Genomic DNA, 13,339 nt, shown 5'->3' with positions numbered 1-13,339 from the left:
GATTACTACCTGTCCTACTCGTCCGCCACGTCTTGAGCCTGCTTTTGCTGTTGATGCTACTCTTGAATTTACCATCTATGCTCCTCTCAACCCGTCTCCTGTCTCTATCTGATATTGCGTCTATTCTTCAGTGTCTTCTCTCCCTTTCTGGTAATACCCCTGCTGCTCTTTCGACTCCTTCAGGTAATTCTAAATGGTATTTTGACTCGGGATGCTTTAATCACATGTCTCCATTGCGTAATCTCTTCTCATCTCTGTCTACCACTATAAATGCACATTCTGTCAATACTGCTAATGGTTCCCTCTTACACACAACACACAATGTTTCTATCTCCCAGTCGACTCTTAATCTTCCTGATACTTATTTTATTCCCAACTTAAACTTTAATCTTATTTCTGTTGGTCAACTTGTTGATCTGGGTTTTGATGTCACTTTTTCTATCTCTGATTGTCGTGTACAGGATCGTCAGACGGGACAAGTCATCGGGATTGGACGTAAGGTTGGAAGGTTGTTTGAAGTCGAAAATCTTCATATTCCTTCTGTACTAAATCTCTGTGCTGCTTCTTCTCCATCTACCCTTCACTTATGGCATCAACGTCTTGCCCACAGTTCCTTAGGAAAATTGCGTCCTCTTGTGTCTCAAGGTGTTTTGGGTCATGTTTCTAATGAATCTTTTGATTGCATTTCTTGTCAAACTGCCAAACAACCTGCTTTATCTTTTTACAATAATTCCTCTCTTGCTTGCTCTCCTTTTGATCTCATTCACTCTAATGTTTGGGGTCCCGCTCCCACCGCTTCTATGGGAGGAGCTCGATACTTAGTTGTTTTCATTGATGATTATTCACACTTTACTTGGGCTTATTTGATGACCAATCGCCATGAGTTACCTCAGATTTATATTAACTTTTCCACTATGATTAAAACTCAGTTTTTCAAGGTCATTAAAGTTTTTCGCCGTAATGCTATGGAATACCATGATTCCAAACTCTTAACCTTTCTTGCAGAACAGGGTACCTTGTCTCAGTTTTCTTGCCCTGATACGTCTCAACAAAATGGTCAAGCTGAACGCAAACACCGTCACATTCTTGACTCTGTTCGTGCAATGCTTCTTTCTTCTTTGTGCATGTCCTGAGCATACTTGGGGTGAAGCTGTTTTTACTGCTGTTCATGTTATCAATAGACTCCCTTCTTCTGTTCTTGGTAATGTTACTCCCTTTGAGCGTCTTTATCGTACCTTCCCATATTATAGTTCTCATTGAGTTTTTAGTTGTGTCTGTTTTGTTCTTCTTCAGCCTCATGAACATAGTAAACTTGAATCTCGGGCTCGTATGTGTTATTTCGCACTGAGCACAAGGGTTATCATTATTGGGATCCTCTCTCTAAATGTATTCGTATATCTCGTCATGTTGTCTTCTGGGAGCATCACATGTTTTCTCGATTTTCCTCCTTTAAGTCTATTTCTCCTACTCAGTCACCTTTTGTCACTAACCCCAATATTGATCTTTTTCCTAGTGATGATTCTACAGGTTCTATCTCGAGTCACCCTCCACAGCCTCCTGTTCTTTCACCTTCTCCATCTCCCGATGATTCTGGACTGGACGACGCTCCTACTCCTACCGTCATGCCTCCTCCTTCCACCCTCTGTTCTAGGGTGAGAAATCCACCTCCTCATTTTCTTGATTATCATTGTTTTTCTACTATTCTTCATCAACATGAACCTAAGTCATTCAGAGAAGTCTCCACAAATCCAAATTGGCAACAAGTAATGCAAGAAGAAATACAGGCACTTGAAAAAGCACACACCTGGGACTTGATTGATTCTCCTTCTAATTAGAAAGTTGTGGAAAGCAGATGGGTATACAAGATCAAGACTCGCTCTGATGGTTTTATTGACTATTATAAGGCACACAATTAGTTGCTCAGGGTTGTACGCAAGAGTATGGTATTGACTATGAAGAGACTTTTGCTCCTGTTGCTCGTTTCACATCTATTCAAGCTCTTTTTGCCATTGCTGCGGTAAAAAAATGGTCTCTCAGCTAGATAGATGTGAAGAATGCATTTCTTAATGGATATTTGAAACAGAAGGTCTATATGAAACCCCCTTCGGGCTATCCTTGTCCTTCTGACAAAGTTTGTCTCCTTCGCAAGGCACTCTATGGGATTAAGCAAGCTCCTCGTGAATGGTTTGACAAGTTCAGCACTACCATATGCAGTCTTGGCTTCACTTGCAGTCCTCATGAGAATGCTCTCTTTATTCGTAAAAGTGAACGTGGAGTTGTTCTTCTACTTCTGTATGTTGATGACATGATCATTACTGGAGATGATGCTGATGGTATCTCTGATCTCAAGGCGTCCCTTCAGCGTACTTTTGAGATGAAAGATCTTGGTTCTCTCAGCTATTTTCTTGGTCTAGAAGTCATATCCACCAATGATGGCATCTATCTCTCTCAAGTTAAATATGCTTCAGATCTTCTTGCTCGAGCCAGAATTACCGATAGTCGCACTGAGTCTACTCCTCTTGAACATAATGTTCGATTTACTCCTATAGATGGCACTGTTTTGGATAATCCTACTCTCTATCGACAGCTAGTTGGAGAACTCGTCTACTTAACTGTCTCCCGACTAGACATCGCCTATCCAGTTCATGTACTTAGTCAGTTCTTGTCAGCTCCTCGTATTACTCACTATGCGGCAGTTTTTCGCATTCTTCGCTACATCAAAGGCACTCTATTTCATGGCCTTTATTTTTCTGCCCATTTCTCTTTGTCCCTTCAGGCATACTCCGATGTTGATTGGGCTGGTGATCCCACTGATCGTCGTTCTACTACTGGTTACTATTTGTTTCTTGGCAACGCTCTCATTTCTTGGCGTGCTAAGAAGCAAACATTCACTGCTCGATCAAGCACAAAAATTGAGTACCGTGCCCTCGCTGACACCACTACTGAGGTTATCTCGATTCGTTGGCTTCTCGAAGATTTGGGTGCTCTTCAGTCGTCCCCTATTGATGTTTTTTGTGACAACCGCAGTGCTATTTAGATTGCCCATAATGATGTCTTTCTTGAACGCACCGAACACATTGAGATTGATTGTCACTTTGTTCAGCAACATATTCTTATTGATGCTGTTTGTCTCATTGCTGTTGGAACACTGGATCAGACTGCTAATATCTTCACGAAAACTCATCACCCGACTCGTTTTCGGACTTTGTTATCCAAACTCAAGATGGTATCCTTAGCTCCCACTTGAGTTTGAGGAAGGATGTTAGAGAATCATTAGAATCATTTTAGATTAGTTAGTATCGTTTATATTTATATAGCATATATGCATATTAATGGTATGATTCTATGCTTTTATTACTTTGATTCTTCTAGCACCTATATATACCCCTTGTACATTGTACTTTTGATCAACCTGAATAATACACAAAACATTATATATATATATATATATATATATATATATGGTGACTTCTACTCAACCCACTCTAAAATAACATGTAAGTTATCCTTCATGATGTGTCAAACTTTAATTGGTTATTATCTTAACTATAGTTGGGTTATTTTGTAATTTATTCCTTAACTGCGATCTACTGCCTCTCACGCAATCTCTTTCTACAGTGCATTATTCCTTAACAAGTCGTTGAATTTCCATGGTTTGTAACTTTCCCGTTCTTCCAGTGTAGCTAGCGCCGACTTCATTGCTATCTCCTGTCCTCTCACTCAATTTTTTTTTGACATAGATCACTCCTTACCAACATAATTAATGGTTAGTTCGGTTATTAAATTTTTTTATTAAAAATAATATATGGAATATATATTCATATGTAAAATATAATATAATAAAATAAATCTATTTAGAGTACTTAAAAGTATAATTAAAATTAAGAATATACAAATATAATAATAAAATTTGTACTCTAAACAAATAAACATATCTTTTATCATATATAAATTATTTAAAAAAAAATAAATTCTTAAAATTAATAACACAAATTTAAAATGATAAAATTCAACTTTCTTACAAGTATTTTTTATAGTATTTTTATTCTTTTAATTTTTAATTTATTAATCTTTTAATATTTAATTAAAGATTAAACAAATTATTTTCATGAGAAATTATTTTTTGTATAATCTTAAAGAAGAAACCAATATAACAGTTTAAAAATTAATGTAAAAATGATATTTTAAATAAAAAATAGTTAAATATATTTATCTGTTTTATTTATTTTATGCATATATTTATATTTATCTTTTAAATATTTATACAAATTATTTTTGTATTTAAAAATTTTAATATTTATTTAAAATTTTATTTTTACGTTATTTTTTAAACTATTATATTAATCTCTTCTCTAAGATAATACAAAAAATAATTTTTTATAAAAATAATTTGTTTAATCATTAATTAAATAATAAAGTATTAATAAATTGTAAACTAAAAGAATAAAAATATTATAAAAAATACAGTAAGAAAGTTGGATTTTATTATTTTAAATTTGTATTATTAATTTTAATAATATATTTATTTTTAAATAATTTATGTTTAATAAAAAATATGTTTATTTGGTTCGAGTACAAATTTTATTATTATATTTATATGTTCATAATTTTAATTATACTTTTAAGTATTTTGAATAGATTTATTTTACATATGAATATATATTCCATCATGTAATTAAATAAAGATATATTTTTAATGAAAAAAATTTAATAACCAAACTAACCATTAATGATGTTGATGTTGGTAAGGAGTGATTCATGGCTAAAAAAAATGGATTGAGTGAGAGGACAAGAGATAGAAATTAAGTCGGTGCTGGCTATATTGGGAAGAACGGGGAAGTTACGAGCCATGGAAATTCAACGAACTGTTAAGGAATGATGCACTGTAGAAAGAAATTGCGTGAGAACGTGCTTCAATTAACGGGGTAGAATTTTAATATTTTAAGAAATTATATAATTACACATCGCAAATAATAAATTACAAAATAATCCAATTATAGTTAAGATAATGACCAATTAAAGTGTGACACATCATGAAGGGTAACTGTTCGGTTGGGCGGTTACCGAACAGTTCGGGTGGATATTTGAGGGGGTGAGAACGCTGTAATCGTGGTTGTGCTGGGTTCGGATCTGCCGGGTAGCCGAGCTCTCGTTGTGGAAGGAAAGAGGGAGTGCCACCTGCAAAGACACTCCGACGCTCTAGTCAGCTAGTATGCAGGTGGGGAATGGGTTAGGTGGAATGTGTAACGTACCTTGGGGGAGGGTAGGACCCTTCCCTTATATACCATGTCAGGTGTGGGTCCCAGGAGGGTAGAACCCACCTTCTTCGAAGCTTCCTTGTACAACCGTGGTGGCCAGCTGTCCCGGAAGGATGCGCGGGTCGGATAGGTTCGGGTCACCTGACCGTTGAGGTCGGGTGGTGATCGGGTCGGGTAAGCCCAAGTTCTTTCTTGGGCCAGGCCGTAACAGTGCCCCCGACGCGTGAGCAACAGCCGTGTGGGCTGTTGGTGACGCGACGTTCCTGATCTCTTGTGTTGTCGCCAGTTCGGCCGTCCGTGGAGAGGACGTGCCTCTTTTGCGCGTGCCTGTTTGTTGCTGGGGTGATTACTTACCGCCTCGTTTCTCGCGTAGAGTATTAAATGCTCATAATGGGTTTAAAACCCTTTATGCAAAGACTGATATGCCCCTCGACTTTCGCGCTCCTTTTGGTGGTGGTTTTAAAACTGTTCAGTAGTGCTTTTGGGATTCATTTGGCGACTATCTCTCCAATTCCAATTCTGCCAACCTCCATCCTCTTCTACCTTATTAGTTTCAGGGTGTTTGTTATTGCCTTCTTTCAAGATTTTTGCTATCAACACAGGTAACTTCTTTTATCTTTTTATCATTCTTTTGCTTCTGCCATCACTTCTTTTTGTGCATGCCGTATGTTTATCTTGCATGATGGTTGATCTTAGGTCCTAAGTGGGTGTGTTAGGGGGGTTGCCATTCTTAGTGTAACTTTGTTTGGGCCTTTATCATTTTTAACCGTGTTTAGCCTTAGTTGGGGAATAGTGTGGGGGTAGCTTCTGTATTCACTCCGAGCACCCAACTTCTTAGACTGACTAGATGGTCCCCCCGTGTAGGTATGGCTCGCACCGCCTCCCGGGCTTCCCCTTCTCCCGCGGCGTATGACCCCTACGCCTGGGTTATTTCTGATGTAAGGGACTCCTCCAATCAAATGGGCGAGGAGGAGCTCACCGAGTTCTGACAAAACGAGTACCTGTGCGGAGGAACCGACGAGGAGTCCAACTATGATGTTTTCGTCCCGGCTCCTCATGAATGCTTGTACGAGCTCAATTTCCACGCTCCCCGAGTTGCCGATTGGATTTGGTTCTACAAATCCATGTTTACTCAAGTGGGGGTCCGTATTCCATTTTCTGCTTTCCAAATGGTGCTTCTGGGCCGAGTTTCTGTGGCACCGTCACAGCTGCATCCGAACAATTGGGCTTCAATCTGCTGTTTCGAGATGATCTGTGAATATCTCGAGCTGCCGGTGTCTGTAGACGTTTTTCTTTTCTTTTTCAACCTTACAAACCCTTCGAAGGAAGGGAAACATAAGAAGGGGTTCATGTCCTTCCGGTCTGCCCAGGGTCGGAGGATTTTTGGTTTGTTCGAGGACTCCTATCATGGATTTAAAGATAAATATTTCAAGGTCCGCCCCGTCAAAGGTCGTCATCCCTTTTGGTTGTCGTTGGAGGGGGCACGTCTTATCCCGACTTATTGGAGTTTCGGGGCGGGGTCCAATGCCTTTGTTAAAGTATCCTACAGGGGCATGTCTGCGGTGGATAGGAAGATTGCCGACGTGTTACTGGCAATCTTCGGGAGGAATCACGTGAATCCTCACCTCCTCATGGGTGACCAGGAGGCCGGTCGGAACTATATTTGTGAGAAGCTTTTGCTTGCTTTGACTTTAGTTTCTTGCCTTTTCCGATATCTCATTGCGATTAAAGAATTTTCTTTTCTTGTTACAGTGGGAATGTCTGCCGAGATAACGGGTCTCCCTAACTTGTTCCAAACCTTCTTATGTGCGAGTGACGATGAGGCGGGCAATGAGAAGTCTGCTGCTCCCCCGGAGGACAAGAGCAAGGCCGCTTCCGAGCAAGGGGCTGCGGCCGATGAGACCGGTACCTCGGCTCAGGGTTCCTTGGTTCAAGGTGATAAGGAGGTGCGCGTTTCCCCCTTCCGCGAGGTGGTCGGCACTGGGGGTTCGACGTCCAACCCTGCTGCCGATGATGAGGTGGAGGAGGTACCTAGTCTCAAAAGGAAGAGGAAGATGTCTAGCAGCCCTGAGGGTGTTCTTACTGTGATGGAGAAGAATTTTGACGCCGGGAACTTCATAGATTCTCAGTTGATTCCTGGCACTGAAGAGCACTTTCATGAGTCATCCCTTGTCGGCCAAGCAAGGTGGATGTATCGCACCCTCTTGCGCGGCGCAGTGATAGCTCGAAAAGCCGAGTTTGAGCTGTCTGGGATGGAATCTCTTCGCAGGAGATTGGAGTCTGCTGGAACGGCTAATAATGAGCTTAAACGCGAAGTTGAGACTCTTCGGGAGCAGCTGACCCAATCTAATGAGAAGCTTGACGCTGCCGAGAAGAAAGCTACTGCTGCCGAGGAGAAGGTCGCTACCGCTGAGAAGAAGTTGGAAGAGTCAGACGCTACGGTTTCTCGTCTTGTTGAGCGGGAGATGACTTTAGAGAGTCAGGTTGGCGTGGCACAAGGGCGGGTGGCCGCGATGGAGAAGGAGAAGCAAGCTATCGAAGCCGAGCTGGCAGCGTTGAAAACAAAGTACAAAGACGTCGTCAAGCAGGGAAAGGGCGCGATCTTGGCAACCGAGGAAGCTTTCAAAGCTCAGGTCAAAGTTGTTGCCTTTCGTTTTACCGTATTGGTTATATTCCGGCTAAGTTGGTTGAGTCGGGTCGTGGCTTTTTAGTGTAGCCGTTTCGTATTGTGGTAATTGATGGGCTTCCGGGGTGATCAGTCCCGGAGCTGTACGTCGTTGTCGAGTTGCGGGGGGTTCGCTTGCGTAGCGGAACAAAACAAAAGAGAGAAAAATTTGCATAAGTATATCTTATTCGGAAATTGCGTAAAAGGCCCTAACGAAAAGTACAATTCAGACGCGTTAAATACTTAGGTCGGTTGGTCGGTATGTCGCCTCATGTGCTAGGAGTAAAACCTTCTCAAGTTGCTCGCGTTCCACGTTCTTGGGACTTCTTTGCCATCGAGCCTTTCCAGCTTGAAAGCGCCTTTACCCATCACTTCTTTGACTCTATATGGGCCTTCCCAGTTTGCTGCCAGTTTGCCTTCTCCTGGGGTCGGCAAGCCGATGTTGTTGCGCCTTAGGACGAGATCGTTTGGTTCAAACTCTCTTTTGAGCACTTTGGCGTTGTAGCGTAGGGCCACTCTTTGTTTCAGCGCTGTTTCCGTCAGATGGGCCATTTCTCTGGCTTCATCTATCAGGTCCTTCTCCACGGCTTCCCCTACTCTTTTCAGAAGTAGTCGCGGGCTCAGTTCCCCGACCTCTACGGGTATTACTACGTCTAGCCCGTATGTTAGTCGGAAGGTGGTCTCCTTGGTGGAGGACTGTTCGGTTGTTCGATAAGACCAGAAGACCGAGGCGAGCTCGTCTGCCCAAGCGCCTTTTTTATTATCTAGTCACTTTTTAAGCCCTAACAGGATAATCTTGTTCGCGGACTCCACCTGTCCGTTCGTTTGGGGGTGTTCTACCGAGGAGAACTTCTGTCTTATACCCAAGCCGGTGAGGAACTCCGTGAACTTCTTGTTGATAAATTGTGTGCCGTTGTCTGAGATAACAATCTCCGGGATCCCGAATCGTGTTATCACCTGCCTCCACATGAATTTCCTGCAATTGGATGAGGATATGCTGGCCAACGGCTCGACCTCTATCCATTTGGTGTAGTAGTCAATGGCGACTATGAGGTACTTGACTTGTCTGGGGCCAACTGGGAAAGGTCCCAGGAGATCAACTCCCCATTGTGCGAATGGTTGGGAGGCCGTTAACAGGCTTAGCTTGGAGGCAGGTGCCCTGTGGAAATTGACGTTCTCTTGACACTTGGTGCATTTTCTGACGAATTCTTTAGAGTCTGCCATCATTGATGGCCAATAGTACCCAGCCCGGATTAACTTTCTTGCTAAGGCTTTGCCCCCTATGTGATGTTCGCAACAGCCTTCATGGACTTCCCTGAGGACGTAGTCTGTCTGGTCGGAGTGTAAGCATTTCAGTAGGGGCTGGTTGAGCCCTTTCTTGAATAGCTGTCCTTGAATGACCGCGTACTTGGCCGCTTCCCTTCTCAGTTTCACGGCATCCTTTTCGTTGTCGGGAAGTTTGCCATTTTCTAAGAAGCTGGTGATGGGTTCTAGCCATGAAGAACCTAGCCTTGATAGATGCAGGGTGACCGCCGGCTCCCTCGTCATACCTTGGATGAGAGACCGGTTGCCTTCTCCCGGTTTAGTGCTGGCCAATTTTGATAGGAGATCTGCCCGTGTGTTCCTTTCTCTGGGCACGTGGTGGACCGTGACCTCCTCAAACTTTTGGCTCAGATCCTTGACTTTTTCCAAGTACTTTTGTAATAATGAGTCTCTGGCTTGATAGCTCCCGTTTACCTAGGAGGTGACGACCTACGAATCGCTGCATATTTCCAGCCTTGTTGCTCCGACTTCCATTGCTAGGGTTAAGCCCCCTATGAGGGCTTCGTATTCTGCCTGGTTGTTTGAGACGGGGAACTCAAACCTGATCGACTGCTCGTATACGACTCCAGCCGGGCTTTCCAAGATGATCCCGGCGCCCTCAGAGGTCTGGTGGGAGGCTCTGTCCACGTGGAGCTTCCACCGTGCGCTCGTTTCTTCGGTTGGATCTCCCGTTACTTCTACTAGAAAATCTGCCATTGCTTGTGCCTTGATTGCTTGCCGGGGCTCGTACCGTATGTCATATTGGGAAAGTTCGATGGACCAAGTCATCATCCTTCTCGCCAGGTCGGGTTTTTGGAGCACTTGTCGGATCCCTTGGTCCGTTCTTATGACGATCCGGTGACTTTGGAAGTACTGTTTTAATCTCCGTGAAGAGGTCAATAGTGCTAGAGCTAGCTTTTCCAGTTTGCTGTACCTTAGTTCTGCCCCTTGTAGGGCTCTGCTCATGAAATAGACCGGTTGTTGAGTCCTCCCTTCTTCTCTTACCAGAACCCCGGCCAGGGCCTCTCCTGTTATGGCGAGGTATAGGTACAGCGGCTTCCCGACCTTTGGCTTTCCGAGAACTGGGGGTGTCGCCAGGATTTCCTTGAAATGTCTAGAAGCTTCCTCGCACGCGGGCGTCCACTCGAACGCTATCCCTTTTTTCATGAGATTAAAGAAAGGCAGGGCCTTTGCTGCCGAGGCTCCGAGAAAACGGGATAACGAGGTCAGTCATCCTGCCAATCTTTGGACGTCCTTGATACAACCCGGGCTCTTCATCTGCAGGATCGCTTGGCATTTCTCCGAGTTAGCTTCTACCCCTCTTTGGGTTATCATGAATCCTAGGAACTTTCCAGCTTCCATAGCGAAGGCACATTTGAGGGGATTGAGCCTCATGCCGTGTTGTCGGAGAGAGGCGAATACATTTGCCAGGTCATTCAGGAGGTCATCAGGTCGCGTTGTCTTTGCGAGGATGTCGTCCACATAGACTTCCACAGTCTTGCCTATGAGGTCGTGGAATATCTTGTTCATCAGCCTCTGGTATGTTGCTCCTGCATTTTTTAGCCCGAATGGCATCACCTTATAACAGAAGGTTCCTCCCGGCGTTATAAATGCTGTCTTGTCCTCGTCAGGACGGTGCATCGGTATCTGGTTGTAGCCGGAGTAGGCGTCCATGAAGCTCAGATAGCGGTAGCCTGCCGCAGCGTCGACGAGTGCATCTATGTTGGGAAGGGGGAAACAATCTTTTGGGCATGCCTTGTTAAGGTCGGAGTAGTCTACGCACATTCTCCATTTGCCGCTGTGCTTTTTTACTGGAACTACATTCGAGAGCCATGTCGAGTAGTCTAGTTCTCGTATGAAACCTGCTTCTAGGAGGCTGGCCGTCTGCCTAGCCACCTCCTCTGCCCTCTCCCGCGACATCTTTCGTCTCCGTTGGGCTACCGGGCGCGCATCCGACTTAACGGCCAGGTGGTGTGACATAATCTCGGAATCTATGCCCGGCATGTCGGTCGGTGTCCAGGCAATCAAATCCCCATTGGCCCTGATCATTTCTACCAAGGGCTCCTTCAATTCATGTGGGAGGTTCCTGTTGACGAACGTGAACTTTTCCTCTGTGTCGCCGACCCTGAACTTTTCCAGGTCCCCTTCTGGTTCCGGTCTGGGCTTGTCGTCTACCCTGGCGTCTAGGTCAGCTAGGAACACCCCCGACGCTTCCTTAGATTTCTTCCTTAAGGACAGGCTGGCATTGTCGCAAGCGAGTGCCGTTTTCAGATCTCCCCTTATGGACCCTACGGACCCATCGTCGGTAACAAACTTCATGACTAGAAGCTTCGTGTTGATTATCGCTTCAACATCATTGATCGTCCTCCTCCCTAAGATGATGTTGTAGGCTGTGGAATCTCGGAGGACCACGAATTCGGCCATTGCCGATCTTCGGCCCTGTGCCTGTCCCACAGAGATCGGCAGGGATATTACTTCGTCTGGCTTGATGAAGTGGTCGCCTAATCCGATGACCCCGTGTTGGTGCGATGATAGGTCGGTGTCCCTTAATCCTAGAGCGTCGAACACATTGCGAAACATGATGTTCGAGTCTGCCCCCGTGTCGACAAGGATTCGTTTGACGAGGCCGGTTCCCACCCTGGCCGTGATGACCATAGGTGAGTTTTCGGGTGCCTCGTCGAACCATTGGTCTTCGGGGCCAAAGGAGACGCATGGGGGCTTCTTGGAACTTTGCATTGGGGCGGAGGAGACCGCCAGGATTTTGGCGTCTTTCTTGTGAGCTGACCTAGACCTCGGCGCGGTGTTTTTGGCAGTTACTACGTTTATCACAGTGAGACCGTGGTCTTTGTCCTCTGGCTCTTGTCGCCGCTTTGCCGCTCGGGTCTTGGCCTCTTCGCTGTCTTGGTCGCGCTGCCGTCTCCTCGGCTCCCGTATGAGATGGGAGAATTCAGAGAGTTTCCCATCTCTTATTGCTTGCTCTAATACATCCCTCAGGTCAAAACAGTCCTGTGTTTGGTGTCCATAGCCCTTGTGGTAGTCACAGTAGAGGCTCTTGTTCCCCCCCGTACGGTCCTTGAGTGGTCGGGGCTTCGACAAGATCCCTTTCTCGGCTATTTGTTGGTAAACTTCCACGATGGGAAGAGTGAGTGGAGTGTAGTTGGTGAACTTCCCGATCCGGGGAAACGGTCTGTATGCCTTGGTCGGCCCTCCCTCTTTGGCTTGTTCTTTGTGTCTCTCTCCATTACCCTGTTGCCTAGGTTGATTGTAGCCGGAGTGCCGTTTATTGGCGGCCACGACCTGGCTGACTTCTTCGTCATTTATGTATTCATTAGCCACCGTTTGGATCTCGTGCATCGTCCAAACTGGTTTCGTGGTAAGGTGTTTTCGGAAGTCCTCGTTCAGGAGGCCGTTCGTCAGGCAAAGGCTGGCCACCGAGTCAGTTAGGCCGTCAATTTCCAAGCATTCGTCATTTAAGCGATCCAGGTACTTTCTGGTCGGCTCCCCGGGTCTTTGGGTTATCCCGAGCAGGTTGATCGGGTGTTTTGCCTTTGCTATTCGCGTTGTGAACTGAGCCAAGAAGGCACGGCTGATGTCCGAAAATCCATAGATGGATCCCTGCGGGAGGCCGTTAAACCATCGGATCGCAGGTCCGGCTAGGGTGACCGGGAAGGCCCGACACCTCACCTCGTCCCCTACTCCCTCCAGATTCATTCTAGCCTCGAAAGCCGTGAGGTGTTCCAGAGGGTCTTGGGTTCCATCGTACCTCATGTCCGTTGGTTTGTCGAAGTGCTTCGGCAACCAGACCTCAAGGATGGACCGATGGAACGAGGTGGCGCCCATTACCACGGGTTGCCGCGTCCTCACAGGCCTTCCTTCCCTGCCTTCGCGATCTCATCCCGTGTGGTACATTTCCTTACCTCGGGAGTAGATGATTGTGTCGTTTCGTCTTCTCGGAATGGGAGAGTCTTCTCGGGTGCTTTCCGCTTCCATTCTGGAAGCGGAGGCGTGCCGGGGGTGACTCCGGTGGGAATCTCTCTCCCGGCTCTCTGGGGACGGGGAGTAAGTAGGATCGGTGGTCCGTCGATCGTGCTCCTGATCGGCTAGTTGTCGTTCC

Source organism: Arachis hypogaea, chromosome 9 (assembly GCF_003086295.3).
Source record: "Arachis hypogaea cultivar Tifrunner chromosome 9, arahy.Tifrunner.gnm2.J5K5, whole genome shotgun sequence".
NCBI lineage: Eukaryota > Viridiplantae > Streptophyta > Magnoliopsida > Fabales > Fabaceae > Arachis > Arachis hypogaea.
This window is presented reverse-complemented; position numbering follows the sequence as displayed.